Genomic DNA, 10,046 nt, shown 5'->3' with positions numbered 1-10,046 from the left:
CATGTATATATAAACATATAGGACCCAAAATCTCTATAACAAAAATGACAATTATATACATATACATATAGGTAGTAAAAAAATACATATACATATCTTAAAATAGTAAAAGAAAACAAATAAGTACAAATGCTACCCTCTAGAATGACATAGTATGTACAGTTCAAAGATAAATTCAATACCGTATAAAATACATGTAGCTCTACATATGTATTTACATAATGCATACCTGATTTATATGTGTATTCTTATTTTATATGAGTCACCTTTGTATTTCGCAAATACATATGAAGATATATAGTATAGTTATGTTTGTTACTGTTTAATATGAATATCATATGCATTTCATAAATACATATGTATGTTTTATACTGTAAATGCATATCCAGATCTGTATGACTATGTATTTTGTATGTTTTTTGAACATGTATATGTGATATACAAATTTATCTTTTTAAAAAATAAAAGTTAGAGATAGAAGAGTAAAAAAACGGAAAGAAAATAAAAATAAAAATAAAAAATAGAAAAAAGAGAAGTGAAAAAGAAAAAAAAGGAAGAAAGAGAAATAGAAGTGTAAATATAAAAGAAAAAAAACATAAAATAAAATAAGATATGAGAAAGGAAAAAAAAGAAAATGAAAAAGGAAAAAAAAAAGAGAAATAGAAGAGAGAAAACAAAGTGGAAAGAAAAAAATAAAAAATAAAAAAATTAAATGATAAAAAAATAAGATGAAAAAAAACTAACAATATAAAAGGTATAGAGATAAGAGAGTGAAAGACATGTTTTATTTTGAAATCTTGAAGATCATAGAGATAATTATTTTCAAATATGAAAAAGAAAAAAAAAAGAAAACAAATAAAAAAATAAAAAAATGAAAACGAAAAAAAAAAAAAAAAAAAAAAAAAAGAAAAAAAAAAAATGAAAATAAAAAAATAAATGATAAAAAAAATAAGATGAAAAAAAAAAGATAAAAGATATGACTATATTTGGGTGAGGTGAAATGGTGAAGTGAAAATAGAAAAATATAAAATGGTGAGAGTAAAATATGAACTTACCTAATTAATGAGTAAAATAATGTTAATCTTACTATAAACTGTAATTTTACAAAAGTATTGCTATTTAGTGTAATTATAGTCTTAAATATGCTACTTTCTGTAATTTTTTCTTTACAAAAATATGATAACTTTGTAAGATCTTAAATTCTTTTGCCAACATGGCATTCATTTCACTCGGATGAAAAAATAGTTCATTTAACATAAGCAATTCTTTTGACAGGAACGTTGAACTAAATTCAATTTTTTTCAATTTGAAGAGAAAACAAATTATATTCATGGAAGCAAAAGGAAAATGATTTTTACTACAAATAAACCATTTATTTGAGGAAAACGATTTTTTAAAGAAAAACACCAATTTAAACAAGTTATGAAATATTCCAAGATTTTTTATTTTTACAAGAAAAGTGGACTTTTTATGTTTGAAGAGAATTCTTTTAACTTAATTGAACTAATTTAACACATGAACAAAAGTGAATATCGTTTTTTGATCTTTTAAAAGTTCATTTTAGGAGTAAACATGAAAAAAAAACTTCCTTTTATTTAACTCTAAAATGTGCTAAACAAATAAATATAAAAAAAAATACTAAGATAAAACAAAATGACAAATTGAAGGAGAATTTATTTAAATTTAACCCAATTTAAGAATTAATTACAAACACCATAAATCAAGTATGAATTTGGAAGAATAAATAAAGAAAGTTGAAGTTTGGGCCCATTATCTAGCCCATTTTGAATTTGCCAAGATCTTGGGCTAAATATGTATGGACTTTGGTCCAATTTCCTGCTGCATATATCAGTTGTATAATGCTTGTATACCAGCCTTATTTTGCCTCATTTTCTTGTATATTTGTAAGTATACCACTGTGTTTTGATGTATACCGCTGCAAATCAGTCCGTTGGAGACTTTGGCATGGCATTGGACTCGAAGGAAATGCAAGAGGGGAGTCCATTGGACTCAACCAATAAGGGTTTCATGCAACAAAAGAGATGAGAATTAGTAAAGTACTTTTAAACTCAAGTAAAAGCAACACATGATTGAATCTAGGAAACATTGTTAAAAATGGAATCAAAACAAATAGAAAGGATCTCACAAATATATATATTCTTGTTTTGATTTAACCGGACAAAACTCTTCCAAAAATATAATCTTAGTGTTCAAGATGTATTTTATCAATGAAAATAAAAGATCTAAACAAAGTCAACTTCTATTTGGATACCAAGACATTGATGATTATTAGGCAAAAATAAATCCAAATTACACCAAAAGGACCCACCATTCAGCTCTTATGAAATTCTAAGGAAAATTTTTCAAAATTCTGCAAGTTCAAAATTATAGCATTACCAAGAAAGGGACTAAACACAACAACCCAATTATACTTTTAATAAAGCCTCAAAATACAGTAAATGAAAAGACTTTCAGGTTTACAACACTCAAGACAAATAACAATAGCTTTGAATCAGCTTCTTCCTCTCCTTATGTTGAACCATAAGTCAAGAGGTCATTAAGGAATCCTCAGCTGAACCACTCGTATTAATTATCTAGTTCACGGGTTCTTTGGATATTATGAATCCAACAACACTTATGAACTGAATATATGAAATCGAAGAGAGGCACATACTAGCATCAAAATAGGGAGAAAAATAAATTCCTTAAATTTATTCTCCAGCCAAAAAAGATAAAAAGAAGCAAACAATATGCTCTTCGGCAAGTTAAATCCAAGAAGGCACATAACCCAAAGGTTTGATCAGATTAACCAACATCAATATAGCACAATTATGTAGAACGACAACAGCATGGGCAAACAACAAAAGTGAAATAACATAGACATCACTATATTCTTAAACTAGAATTTAATAATGAAGAGTAAACAAGACCCACGAAAGAGATACTAATCAACGTCAAAAAGAAGAAATCATTCTCCCACTAATCGTGAGATTCCAATAACGGCAACCAAATAATAATCGAATTGATAAGAACCTAAACACTGCCAGCAAATGACATGGCCACAACATTGCACTCAAAACCCTCAACCTTCAACACAAATAACCTAATTCTCTCAAACAAGTTCGAGAGTTACTACAAACTACAACAAAATGATAATCTAAAGTTTAGAAAACACCCTTAGCACTATGAAAATAATAACCAAAATCTCTAAATAAGAAAACCCAAGAGAGAAGAGCAAAAGGGGTTTACCTTTTTTCGGGCAGCAAATCGAACTATGAGTCATCGAAATCCTTTTCACCACCAGAAAATAAAATCGATTCCTTACCCAAAATACTAAGCTACAAAGAGTCTTATGAGGATTTAGCTTAGGAACCTCTGCGAATCCCTTACTTTGGGCTTCTCACCGTGCGGATTATGCGCGGTAAGTTTACTAAATAATAAATACGTGCGTACTTATTTATTTTTATATTATATATTTTGTGAATATTATTGATTGGAATAATTTTCATTTTTATTTTCTTGACTTAAGATGTTTTATTAATTCATATTCTAGATTAGATATTATCGTAATTAAATTATCTAGTATTTTAGGATCCTCGTTAGTATTATGTAACCTTTTGTATTCTAGGTATAAACTATATAGTTGGGTTTCTATTTCTTTTAATGATTTATTCTTTTCGTAAGATGTGTCCATTAATTTATGTAATTGTTAAATTCTTTGTAGTAATATTCATTAACTGTTTTTCTTCGTTCTTGTATTTTTTATTTTCATATATTTTATTAATATATTCAATTTTACTGATATTCATATTTTGGGGGTGATTAAATGGTAGTTGATTAAATGCTTTGCTATAATATTCTTTAGTTTTTCTCTTAGTTTTTGTAAATCTTCTATATTATTTTTAAGATATTCTAAATATTCTACATCTTTTGTTTTAAAGTATTCAATTAAATTTGTTTTTATAAGATTTTCTATTAATCTTATTTCTTCTATTTCTTGTTTCCAATATTATAGATATTCGTAGTTTATCATTTTATTCTAAGGTAAATGTATAATAATCTATTCTATTTGTACTATATTTAATATCTTGTTTGAGGTTATTTATGCTACTAACTATTTCTTCTTGTGCTCTTTTTAATGAATTTTTTAAACTATCTAAACTTTTATCTTTGCTTTTTTCTAGATTTTTTAAGGTTTCGTCTATCCATTTTAATTTTTCTATTAGATTTTCCTTTATTTCTCTAATTTGTTTTCTATAATTAATTTCTTTATGTAGGTCTTCTTGGTTTGCTCTAATTTTCTTAATATATCTTGACATTTTTAGTATGTATAATATCCATCTGAATCTAAATAATATTGTTGTTCATAATATATGTGTAAGTTTTCTATACTGTTCAATAATTCTTCCTCTTCATAATCTTGTAATTTTTCCCATATTATTTTCTTTATGTCCATAATTTCTATATCTCTAAGTATATATAAAACAAGTATTTTAATATCTTCTGTCATTTAGGCCTGATTAAATGCTTTTTCATAATATTTTTCAGTTGTTTGTTTTAGTCTAAGTAGTTCTTGCATATTTTCATTAAGGAATTCTATATATTTTACATCTTTAGTTTCCATGTATTTGTCTAAATTTGCTTTTATTTATTTTTCTACTAATTGTATGTTTCTCATATCTTTTTTTCAAAATTCTAAATATACATAATTTATCATAGTTAGTGTGTGGGTTTGGCATGTAAGTATTTATAAGAGTAGTTCGGTAGGTGTGGTATATAATTAATTCTAGTCATAAAATATCTATCAAATATTTTTTTCCAATATGATTTTTCTTATATCCACTATTTCTATATCCTTAAGTACATATAAAACGAGTATTTTAAATTTATCTACCATTTCGTCAGATAAATAATTATTCATTTTTCATAAAATTGCTATTTTCAAAATATTCCCTTCAATCATGCACATAACAAAATATGATCACTTTAGATTGCTATATACTAGATTATTCTTAAATAACATATTTTTTGGTCACTATTAGCATGGTAATCTGGATACTTTTCTCTTAAACAGTGCCTCTACTTTGGTTACTCCCCTATCACGGCTTTCTTGCCTCACCGATTTCACCTTTAGGATGACATAGTTCTTAGGAATTTCTCCTTTTCCACTTTGCTAATAAACTTCCTAACATGCTATTTTTCGAATAATTCTACTATAAAACAACTAACATGAACTTACTTTATCATATCATGATTGTTAGGAATTTATGAATTTAGCTATTCATAATAGTAAATGAATATACCTATTCTGGTAGTTTTGATAATTCTAAGCTTTGTTCCTCCATAGATTTTTTCATTGAAATATACCTGTTTTTAATAAATAAGCAAAATATTTGTTGTGGACAAGAGAGAGTATTTGTGCTTCAACTCCTGAAGGCTTATCTTTTTCTACCTTCGATGCCTTCATTTATAATGAATGATTTACATAGTCCTTACTAATGTTTTACACGTTTTTTTAAACTTTACGTCCTATTCTATATTTACAAAAAGTCTAAAAACTAGACTAAAAAGTCTACAAAGTCTTTATCTACCAAAAAAATCTTCTAAAAGACAAAAACTAAAACTTTTACAATAATTTACAAGTTACGTAGAAAATTGTGAAAGTTTGTTACATGTCGCTTTCACAATTTAATAACTTATCTTTTATCACCATTATTGCTTCTGTTGATATCTTCTTCTTGTCGTATCTACTACTTTTCTATCTTCTTTCCAGCTGGCATGCTTATCTTCTTGATTCTTTTATTCTAGGCGAACTTCTGGGATAATATTATCTTCTCCATTACATCTCGAACATTGATGATCTGGATATTTGTTTCCAATTATCTTGCAATATCTTTTCAATAATCCATCTGAAATAAATTCTCTCTTAATTGCTCTTGCAGTAGATTGTTTTTCTGGGTTTAGTAATGTCACTATCCATTGTCTAACATCTTCCATATCTGCTTGTCGTAGTTCTTTTGAATTTGAATAAATCATATCATGATCTCTTGATAATAGCTCCATATTCGGTTTCCATTGGAATAATTGTTTGCTAGTTCTTGAATAATTGTAGCTAGTCCAATAAGTCATTTGTTTGCATAAAAATTAGGTATCTCGATTCTGGGTATCTCTGGCAGCTGCACAATATCTTCTGGTATAATCATATCTCTGGTTAATCCTATTTTTACAACTTGTATAACTGCTTTTATCTCGTCATATGATATCTCTGCTGGTGCAGTATAATACTTTATATAAAATAGATTTTCTTTGGTTACTCTTTTATAGGTGTTGAATATTTTTTGTAATTCTTCCATAGCTGATAGTTTTTCTCCATCTTGGGTATATATGTTATTTAATAGTCCATAGTCGAAACAAGTTTTTATTAGGCTTGGGTTAGTTTTGGGTAGTGCAATTAGCTTGTTGTGACATTTTAATCTTTGGGTTATATAGTTTGTGTTGGGTTCTTTGATATCTGTAACTCTGGGGTTAGGGTTAGAAAAGTTTATACTTAGTAGATATTTTTTATGTATTTTTGGGCTGTATAGTTATAAACTTTTTTATCTTGGTTCAAACTATCTCGATATGTGATAATTTGTGGGGGTATGTTCAAGATGTCTTTTTGTATTTTTGGTATAAATGGTTTTTCAAATGTCTTATTTAAGTTCATAGTATCTTTGTCCAATAACTCCTTTTCTTGTACCTGCAAAAGTAGATTGGTAAACGTTATGGGTTTTAAGGAGTGCCCCAACGTCTCCTTCTAGCTCTGGAATTTTAATGTCTTCCGATCAACATAGCTCTGCGCACTGCTGAGTTATCTGATTTGTAGCTATAGACTTCAGTTTATCTTCATTAGTCTTTAGCTTTTCTATTTCATTACCCATACTGTCCACTTTCATTGAAATCGTAGTTAGGGTTTTGAATATCTTTTCTAAAGTATCATCTTCTATTATATCAGTCTGTGTAGCTTTGTCTTGATATGTAGTCTGCAATAACATTTTTGTTAGTACTAATTACTTCAATTGTAAATGTAAAATTTAATATATTCAAGACTAGTCTCCGAATCTCTTTTGTTGTAACTGAATTTTGTATTTTCTTTGTTAACCACCAACGTACTTGTGTATTATCTGTTCGTACAATAAACTTGTTATATACAATATATGACTCAAATGCTAATAAACATTTATATAATGAGCATAATTCTTTTTCTATTTATTTCCCATTTTATTTCTGTTTCATTAAACGTACCTGAGTAGTATCTACAATGGTGTTCTAATTTTTTCTTCTTCATATCTATATTTAAGTACTCCTCCATAACTACATTCACTAGCATCTGCTTCTACTATATATATAAATTTTTTATTTTCATTTGAAAATTGTAATTTTGATAATTCTTTACAAAGTATTTTTATTTTCTGAACTTGTTTTTTATCTTCTTCATTATAATTATATTCTACATCCTTTTTTAATTTTCTGTAAGGGCTTTAGATTTTCTGCTAATTTTGGTATATATTCTCTTACTTGGTTTACTAATCCTAAAAATGATTGTAATTTCTTTTTTGTATCTAATTCTTCTTTTGAATTTATTATTTTTTGTACTATATGTTGTTGCATTTTTACACCACTTTTATCTATTTGTATTCCTAAAAATTCAATCTAATTTTTCATAATTTCAGCTTTCTTTTCACTTAAACTTATTCCCAATTTTTCTATTATATCCGTAAATTGTTCTAATAATTTAAATTTTCTTCTTTGGTTTTTGTATATAATAGTATATCATCTATGTATACTATACAATTAGGTAGTTGTTTAAAATAACTATCCATAAAATGTTGATATCTACCTGGTGCTTTTTTATATCCAAATGGTAGTACATTCCATTCATAAAATCCTTGTGGTACCGTAAATGCGGTTAATTCCTTAGATTCTTCTTCTAACTTTAAATGGTAAAATCTTGATTTACAATCAAATTTCCTAAAATAATTATATCCTTGTATTTGTCTTATTTTTAATATCTTATTTGGTATTGGGTAATTATAAGTCATTGTTTTTGCATTTAAATTTCTATAATCAATAACCATCCTACTTTTTCCTTTTTTTTGATCACTATGTTTATTTACTATTAATGATGGGCTATTATGTTTACTATTACTTTTTTGTATATATATTTTTTTTCTAATAATTCTACTATATGCATTTTAAATTCTTTTAAATCATCAAAATTATATGTTAATGGTTTCTGGGTTATTATGCTATTTTTATCTATTAATTCAATTTTTATAGTGGTTTTATGTTTTTCCCATCCTTTTAATGGATCTTCACTATATAATTGTTCTAATTTTTTCTTAATTATTTCTATCTTATTTATTGAAAATATAGTTATTTCCTTTTTATTTATTGAAAATACGACCAGTTCTATTGTATCTTCAGTATTTTCTATATATTCTATTTTTTGTGTAATTTTTTCACTTCTTTTTATCCAATCAGTTTTCTTTCTTATTTTATTAATAACTCTTTTTGCTCTTACTTTCTGTTTACATGGTGTTGTAAACCACCAATCTGTTCTAGTTATTATATGTGGGTATAATTTATCTAAAAACGGCATTCCTAAGAGTATATCTTTTGATGTTAGCTCATAATTATAGATTTCTTTTATTGTTAATATTTTATCCCATACTTGTGTTTTTACATTCTTAGCTTTATAAGTAATTAAGCTTCCTTCGTTATTAAATTCTTTAACTATTATTGGTGTTTTTAATTTATCCCATTTATTTTCTCGTAAATAATTATATCTACATAAATTAGCTTCTGCTCCTGTATCTATCATAGGCGTATAATACCTACTATAATATCCTTCTACTACTATCTTCATTAATACATATACTTTCATATCATGTTAGAGCTCTTCTTAGGAATAAACTTTCCCTATTATATGTTATAGATAATTGTGTATATTCTATATTGTATGGTTTTACTTGTCTAGCCATTTAATTCCTAATATTATGTCTGCTTTTTGCATTTCTTTCTTTATTTCAAATTCTATTTTCATTTTTGTAACTCCTATTATTATTTTTTTGTTTTGCTATATTTTTAGTGTTTATTAAGCTTCTTGGTAGATCTGGTCATATATTATTATCAGATTTTATTTTCTCATTTTTTACTAGATATTTTGCTATATAATTTTCTTCTTGTCCTGTATTTAAGAGTATTAAATATTATTTTTCGTTTATTGTTCCTGTTATGTAATATTGATTTAAATTAACTATTGAACTTGTTTCATAACTTGGTATTTTTGATGAATTTGATGATTCTAGTTTTTCATAAGCTATTCTTTTTGTTGTACTTATTCTATCATTTATTATTTCTAAATCTTCTTCTATGTCTATATTTCTATAACTATAATCATTATTATCAATTGTTTTTCCGAATTGTTCAAAAGGACTTTCTATTTGTATTTTATTAATTTTATTTTTTTCCGTTATTTTATGTTTTGTTGTTAATACATATAGATTTTTACATCTTGCTGTAAATATTTTACTTCCTGGGGTTAGTTCTATTCCTGATATTTTCCAATATAATACTAAAGATTTATCTATATTTTTATCTGTTATTGCTACTGAATAATTTGCACTTATTATAAATTTAAATTTTTGGTATATTAAATTTCCTTTAATAGTTGTTATTATGCTTTTTTCTATAGGTCTTATAATCCTATCATTTGCTAAATATAATTCTATTCGTGTATCTATTCCTTCTCTAAAATATGCTTTTATTAATATCTTTGTACCTCCAAGGTGTTCAACTATGGATGCATTTCGTTCATAGAGCTCAAGAACCATATTTTAAATATTATTTTGTGATTGTCTTGTTGTGATATGACCATGTACATGTTGATGATTGTTGTTTAAGTTTCAAGATGATATCTAAAGGTGTTTTCATGAAGTATATGTGTCGTTAGTTGAAATCCATGAACTTTATATGGTTTAAAATGGGGAAATTCATGAAAACAC

The sequence above is a fragment of the Capsicum annuum genome, chromosome 5 (assembly GCF_002878395.1).
Source record: "Capsicum annuum cultivar UCD-10X-F1 chromosome 5, UCD10Xv1.1, whole genome shotgun sequence".
Taxonomy (NCBI): Eukaryota; Viridiplantae; Streptophyta; class Magnoliopsida; order Solanales; family Solanaceae; genus Capsicum; species Capsicum annuum.
The sequence above is the reverse complement of the archived record's forward strand: the minus strand, read 5'-3'. Positions refer to the sequence as shown.